The sequence below is a fragment of the Canis lupus genome, chromosome 22, assembly GCF_011100685.1.
Source record: "Canis lupus familiaris isolate Mischka breed German Shepherd chromosome 22, alternate assembly UU_Cfam_GSD_1.0, whole genome shotgun sequence".
Classification (NCBI taxonomy): domain Eukaryota; kingdom Metazoa; phylum Chordata; class Mammalia; order Carnivora; family Canidae; genus Canis; species Canis lupus.
Window position 1 is genome coordinate 6,496,334 of NC_049243.1, and position 13,099 is coordinate 6,509,432.

Sequence of the window (13,099 nt, forward strand, 5' to 3'; positions counted from 1 at the left end):
CAGGCCTCTCTGTAGGCCCCGCGCTCTCTCACCTCCACACTTTTGCGTGTGCAGTTTCCTCTGCACGTCGAGCCAGGACGGAAGCTCAGCTCCAGCTAACTTAAAAAGAGAAATGATCATGCATGCAGTATATGCCTGAGTATAAGGTAACCCTAAACATAAACTATTTCCCCCCCCAAAAAAAGTCTCTGCCCTGCCTCCATTTTCCCCCCAAGCTGAATATTCACTCTACCTGAAGAGGCAAGTGCTTCTTCCCAGGTGCTTCCAGAAGTCCTCGCTAATACCTTCCCGCCAGCATGGGGTGCCTACGATGGTGTGGATTCTATACTTGCCCACCCCATATGAGTATGGGATTTAAATTCCTGGAGGCAGGAATTGTGTTTGTACAGGCCATCTTCTTTCTTTCCTATTTCAAAAAGATTGTATTTATTCGTAAATAAATAAATACAGGGGCAGAGACCCAGGCAGAGGGACAAGCAGGCTCCATGTGGGACTCGAACCCAGGACCCCAGGTTCACGCCCTGAGCCCCAGGCAGAGGCTCAGCCCCTGAGCCCCACAGGTGTCCCGGGTCACCTTCTTTCCAAACTCCGTGTTCATTCTCCAGTGCCTTCACCCTGCTTTCCCATGGGGCCGGCGACAGGGCACCCTGGGCCTGATGGGCCAACGGGGGGCTTGTTGACAGGAGGTGGGGGACAGAGAGGAGAGCGAGGCTCAGGTGTTTATCCCTCTGGCTCCTTTCCTACAGAGGTACCGTGAACTGGCTGCCCCCCTGAACTGAGGGCGATACCTCCTGCGAGAAGATCCTCTCCGCACGGCTTTGGGTTCTGGGAACACCTCCCTTCCCTCACCCCTTGCGGCCTTGCTCTGCAGGCCCCAGCCCTGGGTTCCTATCTCTTCAGGTCTCCCTGTGCCCTGCCCACCAGATAAATAGCTCCTTTATTAAACTCTCCTCGTATTACCCAATTAGAGCATGCCACCTGGTTCCTGCCGGGCCCCTGCCCGACACAGTGTTCTCTATTCATCTTTGTTTCCCGGGGGCCAGAACTGTGCCTTCCATACCATGGGCACTTAATAAATTTGGGAATTAAGGAATGATTAAACAGTGGCTGGATATAGGAGTGTTGAGCCCTGTTCTGAAAATGGACCCGGGTGGGTAGCTTTCAATTTTTTTTTTTTTTTTGGTAAGAAACATAGCTCGTATTGCAGGGCAGGACACACACGTCTATTTATATACACGTGAACGAGAAGTTTTGGGAAGCAACGTGTACCTTTACTATGTGCAACACGCGGGGATATTTTCTATTCAATTCTGTTCTGTTTCAAGCTGAAATTCCCCAATTCTAGGGTCTGCTGAATTGATTTCACGGCCTGAGACAGGATTGCAGCCCACAGCCTAAGAAGCACTGGCCCAGGGTCCTTGAGCATTCCCTCCATCCTGGAGAGTCTGTGGTTGGTTCCAACGGTTGGATTTAAGGCATGATGACTGAGAAGGGTGACGATGCATCCAGTGGGAGCTGACTTGGTGGCCTCGGAGAAGCAAACAACATCGCCACTCCGCCTTCAGTTTTTCATAGAATTCTTACTCAAAGTTGGCCTTTTTTAGCTTTGGCCTAATTTAGGGGGAAGGGCAAATTAAAGCTCTTAAAACACGCCTATGGGTCTGAGTAAGGTTCAACATCCGATTGATCCAAGTCTGTGTGAGGGACCACCCTGCTCTGAGAGCTCTGGGGCGAGCCTGGAGAGGACAGCTCGTCTTATGTGCCTGCCCCACGGTCCCTGGGCCTCGCCTCCCTGTCCCCGTTGCCCCCAGCAGCTCTCTCTCCTCCTCAACAAAAGCCTGTCATAGCACCCTGGTCGTGTTTGGAGCCTGACCGGCAGGACAGCCCAGGCCTGTCCGTGTCACCAGGGGTGGTAGTCACCAGGGCCACACAGCCCATTCGCCCCTGGGTATTGTCTCGCTGCTTCAAACCCAGCCCAAGTCTGCGGCCCTCTCCACCTCAAACCCTGTAGGATTCTATTTTAAACGTTGAGTTCTATGTTCTCTAAAATTGACTCTCCCTTCCCAACTCACCATCTGTCATTCGCCTGGTATCTGAACCGTAAAGCCAAGTTGGAAGAGTTGAGAAGATGGCAATGGATCTTCTGCAGCTATGATTCGGCATCAAATCCTCAGCCCTCGTCCCCACGGCCCCAACTGGACATCACCTGCCTGCCGGATTCTCGAGAGAGGTAAAGGCAAGAAAGACAATCCCAGACAGGCGGGCGCGTGGCCAGATGGGACTCCGAAGTGGGGGCCTGCCGAGCCCTACAGGCGAGCTGTCATTCACTGGTTTACTCATCACCATTCTTTCGAAAAAGTCCCATCAGCGCCCACGATGTGCCAGGCACGGGGGCCGAGAACAGTGAGCAGAAACCACAGTCCCTGTCCTGGTGAAGCTTATGCTCCGGCGGGGGGGTCAGGAGAGGAGCGCGGACGTGGACAGCTGAAGGGCCACATGAGAGGTGGTGGCAGGTCCCGTGAAGGACGCAAATCCAGCTAAGGTGGGTGCTAGGTAGCGTGCAAGAGTGTGTGCGCGTGTGCACGCGGGATCGCCCTTTTAGTTAGTGATGTCAGTGAGGGCTCTTCGAGGAGGTGACATCCGCGGAGAGAGCCTGGTGGATTCGAGCCAAGGAGACACGCAGGGGAAAAGCACCTGGTGAGAGAATTGCGCACGCAGAGGCCTTGAGACCATGCAGGAGAGGCCTGCTGCCCCTCGGCCTCCTCGGCTCTTCTCCACCCCAGCCCCCGCCAAACCTCAGCCACTCTCGGACATGAAGACTCAGTCATCTTTTTTTTTTTTTAAGAATTTATTTATTCACTCATGAGAGAGAGGCAGAGGCACAGGCAGAGGGAGAAGCAGGCTCCATGCAGGGAGCCTGACGTGGGACTCGACCCAGGACTCCAGGGTCACGCCCTGGGCCAAGGGCAGGTGCTAAACTGCTGCGCCCCCCGGGGATCCCCCAAGACTCAGTAATCTTAAAAATATTTTTAATTGTGCTAAAACGTGTCTAACATGAAACTTACCATCGTCACTATTTTTAAATGTACGGTTCAGGGGTGTTAACTGCATTCCCGCCCAGAGCTGTCCAGTCTCGGAGAAGTGGCACTCCCCATCCCTGGGTTGACAACTCCCCGGTCCTTGTCCCCAGCCCCCGGCAACCACCGCCCTACTTTCCGTCTCTACGAGCTTTGACTATGCTAGGGACCTCGGGTACCTGGAATCACATGGCATTTGTCTTTTTTGACCGCCTTATTTCAAGGTCGTTCGTGCGGCAACCTGTGTCCCAATGCCTCCTTCCTTTTGAAGGCTGAGTAATATTCCACAGGCCACATTTGCTTCTCGCTTCAGCCGTCGAAGGTCACTGGGTTGCTTCCACCTCTTGGCTGTTGTGAAGAATGCTGCCTTGAGTCCGGGCGTGCAATCCGATCTCTGTGAGCCCCCGCTTTCGGGCCTTTGGGGTGCATCCCCAGATGCGGATCAATGGCTGTACATCACTTTTCCTTTGAGCTGAACAGGTGCTGTTTGGCCGTGGCCCCTGAGAACGCAGGGGCCTGTGAGGGGCGCTCCTGCTGTCCCTTCTCCTGTCCCTCTCCCCGCTGCACTATAAGCTCCTGGTAGACGAGGAACGCCCACCTGACACTCCGACACCCCAATACCCGGCAAGGCCTGAGGTCTGCCCTCTGCACGATTTAGGAAAGGAACGAGTCTGACCAGGCCTGTTGCAGAGAGGAGGGTGCTGAGCCCCCCGCCTCTGCTTGCATGTATTTCTTTTATATGGGGCTTCCCTGATTTTGTTTGAAAGAACTGCCCTAAGATTAAAAAAAAAAAAAAAAAAAAAGAATATAATTCAGTTTCCTGTGGGAAATTCAGAACCCCACAGGGGGCTGGTGCAGGGCCAGGAGCCAAATCCAGGTTCCACTTGGTGCTCTACTTGGTGCTGCTGCCACATGGCCTCGGCCAGGAGGGGCGGTTGCCTGCTGTGTGGCCCCCCTTGCTCTGGGCCTGTCGCCTCCCTCAGGAGAGAGGGGACACCCCTCAGCAGGCCTGGGCCCCGGGGTGGGGGGCAGCCCAGCGTGGGGTCAGCAAGCTTTAACCACAAGCTTTAACCACAAGCTTTAACCCAGGTAGGAGGTGTCAGCACCCAGGCACCTGCAGGCAACCCGGGCGGGGGGTGGGGGTGGGGGGGCTCCAGATGCCCCAGCAAGAGGCAAGGTGCTGAGGTTCCTCATCTCTGAAGCTGCTCCTTCCGAGGAGGTTTGTTGCCCGAGGACCCCAGACGCCGCCGTGCGATGGACAGAGGGGGGCCCCGGTGTGTGGGGTGTGTGTGCAAATGCGTGTGCGTGAGAGAAGGCCCGGGCGAGGGGGGCACGTGTGCGTGCAGCAGGGGAGTTCCTCGGGGAGTTTTGGGAGCTCCAAGTCCTGAAAAGCCCTTGGAACCGTACCGGGCACAGGTAAGTGCTCCGTGGACGCTGTGCTGGTCACAGGGGCGGGGAGGCGCTGGGTCCAGAGGTGCTGGGTGGGGAGCCCGAGCACGGGAGGGGGCGGGGGAAGCAGCGGGGCCTGGAAACCCCCGCAATTTAACAAAAGCTGGCATCTGGGCAGGCCTCCCTTGCCGGCTGGCGCGGCTCTCACCTTCCTCCTCTATTGTATTCTTAAATTTACATAACACAGGCTCCATTGTGTAAAGGAAAAGTGATTTTCTGGGTTCCCCAGGTACCTGGGCACCGGTGCATCATCGAGGGTCCCCGGGCAACAGCCAGCGAGGTCTCAGGGGATGGGGACCGCGGGGTCTGGGGGCCGCATAGCACCCCCACCCTTAATAGTAAAGACTCCCCGGTGGGCCCGAGGCCCCTGCCTGCCCTCCTACCCGCCCCCCATCCCCTGGGTCCCTCCCATCTTCTGCAGGAGGAAAGCGCTTCCCAGATGTGCAGGGTTCAGGGGGGCTCCCGCGCAGCCCATGGATCCCGGGATGCAGACGGGTCTGGGGTCCCTGCGGGCCCTGACCAGGCTAGTGCAGCTCCTCCAGGACCAGCGGGACCCCACTGCCCGCACCCCCATGACTCCGTGATGGCTCTGAAGGGACAAGGCACATGGGGCCCCCGCGCGCTCCCTGCTGGGTTTCCATCCAGGCCATCACGGGGCACTTTGGGTTCACATTTTTAAAATGCTGCCTCATTTCTCCACCGAGCCCGGGGAGAGGCCCGAAGGAGGGTTCCTTCCCCGGCAGGGGGACCCCAACCGTCCTGGTGCCTCCGGCGGGAGGTGGCCGCCCGGAGCAGGATGCGGATCCCAGCCCGAGCAAGCGCCTGCGTCTGCCCCCCACCCCTCAGGCTGCGGGTCGCGGTGGTCAGGGGCTGCCCGCAGGGGGCAAAGCCAGGCGGCCCCTCTGGAGAGCCGGTGCGGGACGCCGGGACGAAGCTCGGAGGCTGGGAGAGGCCACGCTGTGGCACCCCCGTGTCCAGGGCGACAAGGGTAGTCCTGCTGGAGGGTGGCAGTCACGGCTCCCTGCTGGGAGCCTGAGGAGAGAGGCAGGGGCACCAAGAGGCACCCCGACGGCCCCCGGGCCGCGTGGCCGGGGTGGCTTACCAGGGGACAGCTGCCGCCCTCCCTCCTGCGCTGTCCCCTGGGCCCCAGGCCCACCTGGGTCGCTCCCTCACGCCTTCGCCCCTCCTGGGCCCCAGGAGCCCCCAGGGATCTTCCCCAACACAAGCACGATGCTTTGAGGTGGTGGCCCGGCTGCAGGGAACGGGGAGCCACAGCCACGGGCTGTCCCGAGTGGTTGGAGGGGTTGCAGCCAAGCCCGGTCCCTTGGGTCCCTTGGGTCCCTTGGGGCGCAGGCCGGCCTCGGGCTGAGAGCACCAGCGACATGGCCCTTGAAATACAAGTTTGGTGACTTCTGACAATGAGCGACCTTAATTCGGGCCGTGCGCGCTGCGTTCCTTGCCCAGCCTGTGCCTGGACCCCTGCTGGGACACATGGGGTGTCTCCTGCTGCAGCAAGAGCCCGAGTTCCCCCCCACCCCACCCCCAGAGCAGGCCCTACGCGCCGTGCACTCTCCTCCTTTATTCCCCCCCGAAACACCTTCTGGAAGAGACAGCAAGCACCTGTTGAGGGGATGGCCCCTCACCCGCAGGTACCTTTGGGGTCAGCGTCGCGCTGAACGTCGTCCTGTGTTCCGGCAGCCATGCCGGCTTCCTCAGAAGGACAGTCCCGTAGTGTCCCCTGCAGCGGTGTGCAGGGGGGTGCAGGGGTGCCAGGTGCTGGGGCCTCCCACTCTCCGCTCCTCGTCCTGAGCTCCGAAGACACCCCCAATCCTCAGGATGAGGGCCCGTCCCCTGGCAATCGTGCTCCAGCCTCCCCACCCGAGGGGCACCTGCCGTCCCCCCCACACCCTATATCCAGCCTGCAGATGCTTATCAGAGTCCGAAGGCAAAATAAGCCCTTTTCTCAGCCAGAAATAACCCAGGTGTCAGCGCGGGGCAGGTTCCTACCGTCCCTCTGCAGACGGGTCCCTGGGGGCTGAGGCTCCTCCGGGTAGAGGCTGGCGGGGGAGGACCTGGGTCTGGGTCGGGACTCTGAGGGGGCGACAGGGTCAGAGGATCCTCTCACTCCCTCCGCCCCCTTCCTCCTTCCTCTCCCCACCCGCATTCCCTTCTTTCCCTTCTTCCTTTCTTCCTTCCTTCCTTCCTTCCTTTCTTTTTTTCTTTCTTTCTTTTCTTTCTTTCTTTCTTTCTTTCTTTCTTTCTTTCTTTCTTTCTTTCTTTCTTTCTTTCTTTCTTTCTTTCTTTCTTTCTTTCTGATTTTATTTATTTATTCATAAGAGACACACACACACACAGAGAGAGAGAGAGAGAGAGAGAGGCAGAGACCCAGGCAGAGGGAGAAGCAGGCTCCATGCAGGGAGCCTGACGCGGGACTCGATCCTGGGTCTCCAGGATCACGCCCTGGACCAAAGGCAGATGCTCCACCGCTGGGCCACCCAGGGATCCCCCTTTCCCCTCTTTCTTCCTTTCCTCCCACATCCGTTTTGAATCTCGTGTGTTGGTGGACGGTGCGTCCCGGCCCCTTTCTCTTCAGGGGTGACACACGAGGACCTTTGAAGATAAACTGGGATCAGAGTGAAACTCCAGTGGGTCAGCGTCTCCACAGGCTCCGGGGGCCTCCAGAGCCCGGGTCAGTTCGCAGTCGCACCTGAACGACAATCCACACCGGTCATAAGGCCAAACGGTGGCACTGAAGTCGTGCACGGGCCTTGGATTCTCTCCATCGGCTGGGACGCCGTGTTCACCCGTCCACCCTCCCCGCCTGCGCACTCTTGCCCGGGACAGCATGGTTTGCTTTTGCTCTTTTCTTTTCTTTTCTTTTCTTTTCTTTTCTTTTCTTTTCTTTTCTTTTCTTTTCTTTTCTTTTCTTCTTTTTTTTCTTTTCTTCTTTTTTTTCTTTTCTTTTCTTTTTTCTTTTCTTTCTTCTTTTCCTTTTTCTTTTCTTTTCTTCTTGTTTCTTCTCTTTTCTTTCTTTAAAGATTATATAAAAAAAGATTGATTATTTATTTATTTATTTATTCAGGAGAGACACAGAGAGAAAGAGAGGCAGAGACACAGGCAGAGGGAGAAGCAGGCTCCATGCAGGGAGCTCGACGTGGGACTCGATCCCAGGACCCCTGGGTCACGCCCTGAGCCGAGGGCACATGCTCAACCACAGAGCCACCCAGGCCACCCTGAATGGTTTTCTAAGCCGGGGTCCGCCTGGTAGAGGTAGGATTTTGAATGTGAATTGCTTTTTGTTGTTTTTTTTTTTTCTATGCAGTCCCCGCCCATCCAGAGTAGCAATTATTATTATATTATTATACGGTTGCCAGCAATGATTACGTAGGTAATTGTATACATAGATATAATTATATACAGATATAATTTGTATACATTTTACAGTTTGTTCAAAGCAATGGCCCATACATGGTATCATTTGCTGCCCACAAGAGCCCTGTGATGTGGGAGGGCAGGGTATCTTCAAATGTGTGGCCGAGGAGATCAAGGTCCAGAGAAGAAACGATGGGCAGGAGCCAAGGCAAGAAGCCCAGGGCCTGACCTCCGGTCCTGGGCCGTTTCCACCCTGCACGTCCACCTGCCACCCCTCCAGTCTGGCTGCAAGTGTGTATTCCCCAAGGGGCTACTAGTTGCTGACTCAGCCGAGCATTCATTTCATGATCACTGGGCTCCAGTCACTGATCTACACTGGGAATATATAGCAGTGAAAATAAAAATGGAACAAAACCCAAATGGGCTCCTTCTGTGCGTGAGGATCAGGCCCTGTTAAGGGCAGCACCTTGGGGAGGAGCTCACACCCGGGTCTGAGCCCCAGCTCCCCGCTTCCCCAGCAGCATCCTCTTCCGGCAGAGTTTTCAAAACTTCTGGGTCTCAGTTTCTTAATCAGTGGGTGGGGAATGATTCCAGCCCCCACCCATGCGTGTTGTGAGGAATACACGAGCAGATGCAACAAGGATCGGAGTCGTCTCTGTACGCGGCAAGCCCTCTGTACGTGCTGGTTGTGCGTCGACCTACCTTGGGGGGGACTAAAAACACTAAATATGTGTGAAGATTAGAGAACGCTTAGGGATGCTTTGCAGTAAAATTGGGGCCATGACTCAATGCTTCTTTCTGGCTTTTTTTTTTTTTTTTTTTGTCTTAGCAGAGACAAACCTTCTCTTGTCTGTACCTCCCTTTGCCTCCCCCCCCCCAAGAAGAAATGGCCAAGTTTAAAAAGTATTCATTTGGGCTTTTCTTCCAGAGGTCTCTGCAGCTCTACTCCGTTCTCCTTGAGTCCCTAACGCAATACTTCACGTTTGTACCTGTCCAAATAACATAAAATAGAAGTCTAGGAGTAGGGGTTGTATACTGAAGACATACAGGATGTCCGTGACGTAGTCTGTGCCTCTGTATTGACAGATGGCATTTGGAACATTCCAGGCTGAAACTTTCCAGTTGCTTCGCAGATAGAGCGAGCCTCCCAGCACCTCCGCCGGCCCCACCGGTAAGGTGGTAGCTTGGCTCTGGCCACCCTCCTGCTTGACTCCCCACTCACACTGGGGCACCGAGAGGACTGATATCCTTGGTGGTCCCAAAAGATTTTCTCATGGCTCTGCCAAGGCAGGTCAATTAGTTACTTGTCTCACTTTGATTATTCTAACATTCTGAGGGGAGTCGGCCTTCTGCTCCGGGTGTGCAAAAGTGCAAAACTTTCCAACGTGATCTAGTGTCTCTTGAGATGTGGCTTTGTGCATCAGTCCACGGGCAGGCTGACCGTATGTCTGCCCAGGACAGTCACCCTTTATGTTTGGGGTCCTCGTGTAATTGTTCATAGTCCCCGCTTTGTGCTTGACAAGCATCCTGGCTGGGGTGATGCCCTGGTCACCTACCCGCGGCACACAGCGAGCCTTCTCTTAGCCACTGTCTGTGAGCTGGGCACAGCAGGGCCTTTGAGGCCTAAGGAGTGTGGCGAGAGTTAGAAATTTAGAAAAAGTGATGGCTAGAAACCTGCTCTTAACTAAACACTGAGCCTCACAGTCACACAACATAACCCGCTCAAGATACAGTGTTAGGGCGGAAACAGAGTTCCCCAGATACCCACGCGCACCCCATGGGTTCCCAGGCTTCCCTGCAGTCATGGGACTCGCAGAGGGGCCAATGTCGTGGTGAGCGGATGCAAAGGGTCAGGGCAGCGAAGATGCTGTCCCACTACATTTCACTGTCTGTGCCGAAGGGACCTTGGGCTGTGACGGCAGCGCAACCTGGAAATGGAGACACCCCTCGCAGGGAAGCTTGGCCTGCTCCCGTCAGACTTGCGTGAGCGAGAAGGAAACACTGGCTGGGTGACTGAGCTTTTCAGTTGTTGCTGCAGCACGGCAGTGCGTGGACCTGAAGCTAGAATATTCTTGCGTCTGCAGAAGATGAGAATTGTCTTTTAGCAAAGTGCGGCCTACAGGTGAGCGCGCGTTTCCCTGTCTTCTGAACCAGCGAGCCCTTTCGTGGGTGTCCTGGCCTTTCCAGAAACAGTGTTTGATCTGTAAGTATGGCCTGGAAGGTGGAGACCTGGAAAAAGCCCGTGGCCTTCCCACCATGCACACTCCCCTCCTACAGAGCTGCGGGGGGCGGGGGGGCGGGGGGGGGGGCCGGGGGTGTCAAGTATCAAGCACCCTGTGCCCGACTCTGTGAGCTACTTGGAACACCAAAGACATGCAAGACCTGGAGCCAAATGAGACATAGTGTCTCACTGTTGTTCAGCTCTGCCCAGAAGCCCAAATGCTTAAGACATCAGGGGGAGAAGCTATCGTGCCGGGTCGCTGCAGAGTTCGGGTTGGGGGTACTCCTGCTGAGTGAGTCCCTGCTTTGGCTGAAACTGAGTCAGAGTTCAAGCTGGTGAGTTTGTTTCCCAAATGCCAGCTGGTGGATGGGCAGCATCGGAATCTTCTGGACACTAAAAAAAAATTAAAAAATGATACACGTGTAGGCCCATCTTCCCTGGAGACTTTGATTCTCAGTCGACCCAGGGTGGATTCCGGCTTAAAAAAAAAAACCAAAAAACCATCCCGACCACCAGGAATCGTGATGAACCTCGAGTGATGGCTGACAAAGGAAATGTGATATTAGTTTCATATTATTTCAATGAATTCAAGGAGTTGCCAGTGTTCTCTCTGGGATCTGGTGATGCACCGTAGAACCGGGAGCAAGCGCTTCTGGGCCACAGGAGGTACGGATGCGCTGTGACCCGTGTGACATCAGGCTCTCGCCAGAATGCAAAGCGAGATGCAAACTCCCTTATCTTGTGAGACTCGCTCCTCTGTCTCCGCTAAGGGCCTGACGTTCGGCTGAAGAGCAGTGTTTCCAGTGCGTGGGACCTACCGGGGGGGAGGGGTTAGAGGATGCGCTGAGCAGGGTGCAACCAGCATTAAAACAAAAAATTAAATAGACCAGGAGGGCGGGGGCTGGGAAGAGTGCATGACGTATGTTCAGGGTAGGTGTTGTTCTGGAAAACTCGTTTCGGTGGGTGTGTCGTGCTTTGGGCCTCCATGTATTTCTTTCTGCGTGTCACGGCCCAAGACGCCTGGAAGTCTCAGCCGGACGGCGTACATCAGCCGTGGCCCTCGATTACTTGGGGGCAGCCCCTGTCTCCTCTTCTAGAAGAGGGATAGGAGGCGGCCCCCGGAGGGCAGACCGGGTGGCATACAAGTACTTCGGGGAGGCTCCCTGGGAAGTAACAGAAAACCAATTTGTGGGTGATCACATATGGGGGGACAAACCAATCTCAGGAAGCCCAACCGAGAGCAGCTGACTCACCTGTCACCCTGTCACCTGGGGCCAGCTGGGTTTCCCCGGAGCCCAGTCTGGCAGAGTTTCCCCTGCCTTGCCTGGGGGAGCCTGGCCCCCCGCTGGCTGCTACTGCTGTGGGCGAGGCCCAAGTGGTGTCAGGACAAGGCTCCATCGGTCCCGGAGGAGCGTGCGCCCGGCAGCGGCCTATCGCGGTGGGTGGGTGGGGTGCTGTTCCCAGGCAGGGGGAGAAAGGCCAGACTAGGTGGGCTCTGGGCCACGCGGGACTTAGGGCACGAGCGAGCGTGGGCCAGGTGAGCCCCTCTTCTTCCGAGCCCTGAGGTCTCTAAGACCGCTCGGGCACACGGATCCTAGAAGAGAACCGCGTGGGGCCAACGGGGTGTCGCGGAGCACCTTGTGTGTGGGCCTTGGTGGGGGCAGGTGCCTTCTGCCGGCTTGGGAGGGGCTTAGCGGTGGCCTTTGAGGGGACCCTGAGAGTGCTGGGCTGTCCCTGGGGCTGCTCTCTTTGGAGCGAGCCGGCCCCCCTCTTCTCTGCAGGAAGAGAGGAGGAGGAAGGGAGAAAATAAGACCTTAAAGGACATCACTGAAGGCTCCAGGGGCCCCAAAGCCCCCCCCCCCCACCCTATTTCCAAGTGTCCTATTTACAACAAAGCCCCTGAGTGGTCGGGGGAGGTCCTGGCCGCTGCTGCCACTTCCACCTTTAAAGCTCTCACACTATTTGGGAATGAAAAAAACCGCCAGGAAGGCAACGATGGAATTTGCAAAAGCAACACGGGCCTGTTCAAAGCTGCAGGGTGAACGCCTTCAGTCCCGCCACGGATCTCTGGGGCGGCCCTCGGGCTTCCTCAGGCCGCTGGGGACAGGGGTGAAAGGGCAGGTGCACTCACCACCTGCCTCCACCAGCCGCCCCCGCCAGGGGCCCCTTGCTGCTTGGAAGGGCACAAAACTCCCTCCCTCCCTAACCGGGCTTTCTCAGGATGGTGGTCCTCCAAATTTTGGGTGCGTACGCCTCACCTGGGGAGCTCGTCCAAAAACATTAGCCTCAACTCCACCTGCGGCCCTTCCAATTTAGCAGGCCTGAGATGGAACCCCAGGGTCTGTATTTTGAGATGCATCCCCCACCCACGCACCCCCTGACCTGCCCCGGCGTATGCAGGGGTGCCCATGGAGGCAGACCACATTCTGAGAGGCTGCGGGGAGGCTGGCCAGGGAGGGGAGGCTTGCACCCACCAGCCCTGGGCCTCACCCAGAGGTGGGACTCCTGTCCTCCTGTGCTGCTTATTAGGGCCTGGCTGGGTCCTGAGGTTGGTTGGTTTTCAGAAAGAGGCCTCAGACACCTGCTCCTCACCAAGCCCTGGGGCAGACGAAGAGGAGAGAATGGCTAATCGAGCCTCAACATGCTTTGTAAATGCCTTTTCTACACGGAAGAAAAGAACAACAAAAGGCAAACAAAAACAAAAACAAACAAACAAAAAAAAACAAACCCCAAAAGATCAAAACATTTATAAAAGCAAAATGTGTGGAAAATCCAAGGCCTGGGCTTCCTTCTGGGCAAACCAACCAACCAACCAAATCTTGAAAGGTAAATCTAGCTGTGGCCCCTCAACCAGATTCCCTGACCCAGTCCCAACCGTCTGGTCCAGTCCCCACCCACCCCTCCACCCCACCCAGCACCCCCTGGACCCGTGGTGGCCTTGTCTTCGCTTCGGTTTTCTCAGGGTCACCCACACGTGGCG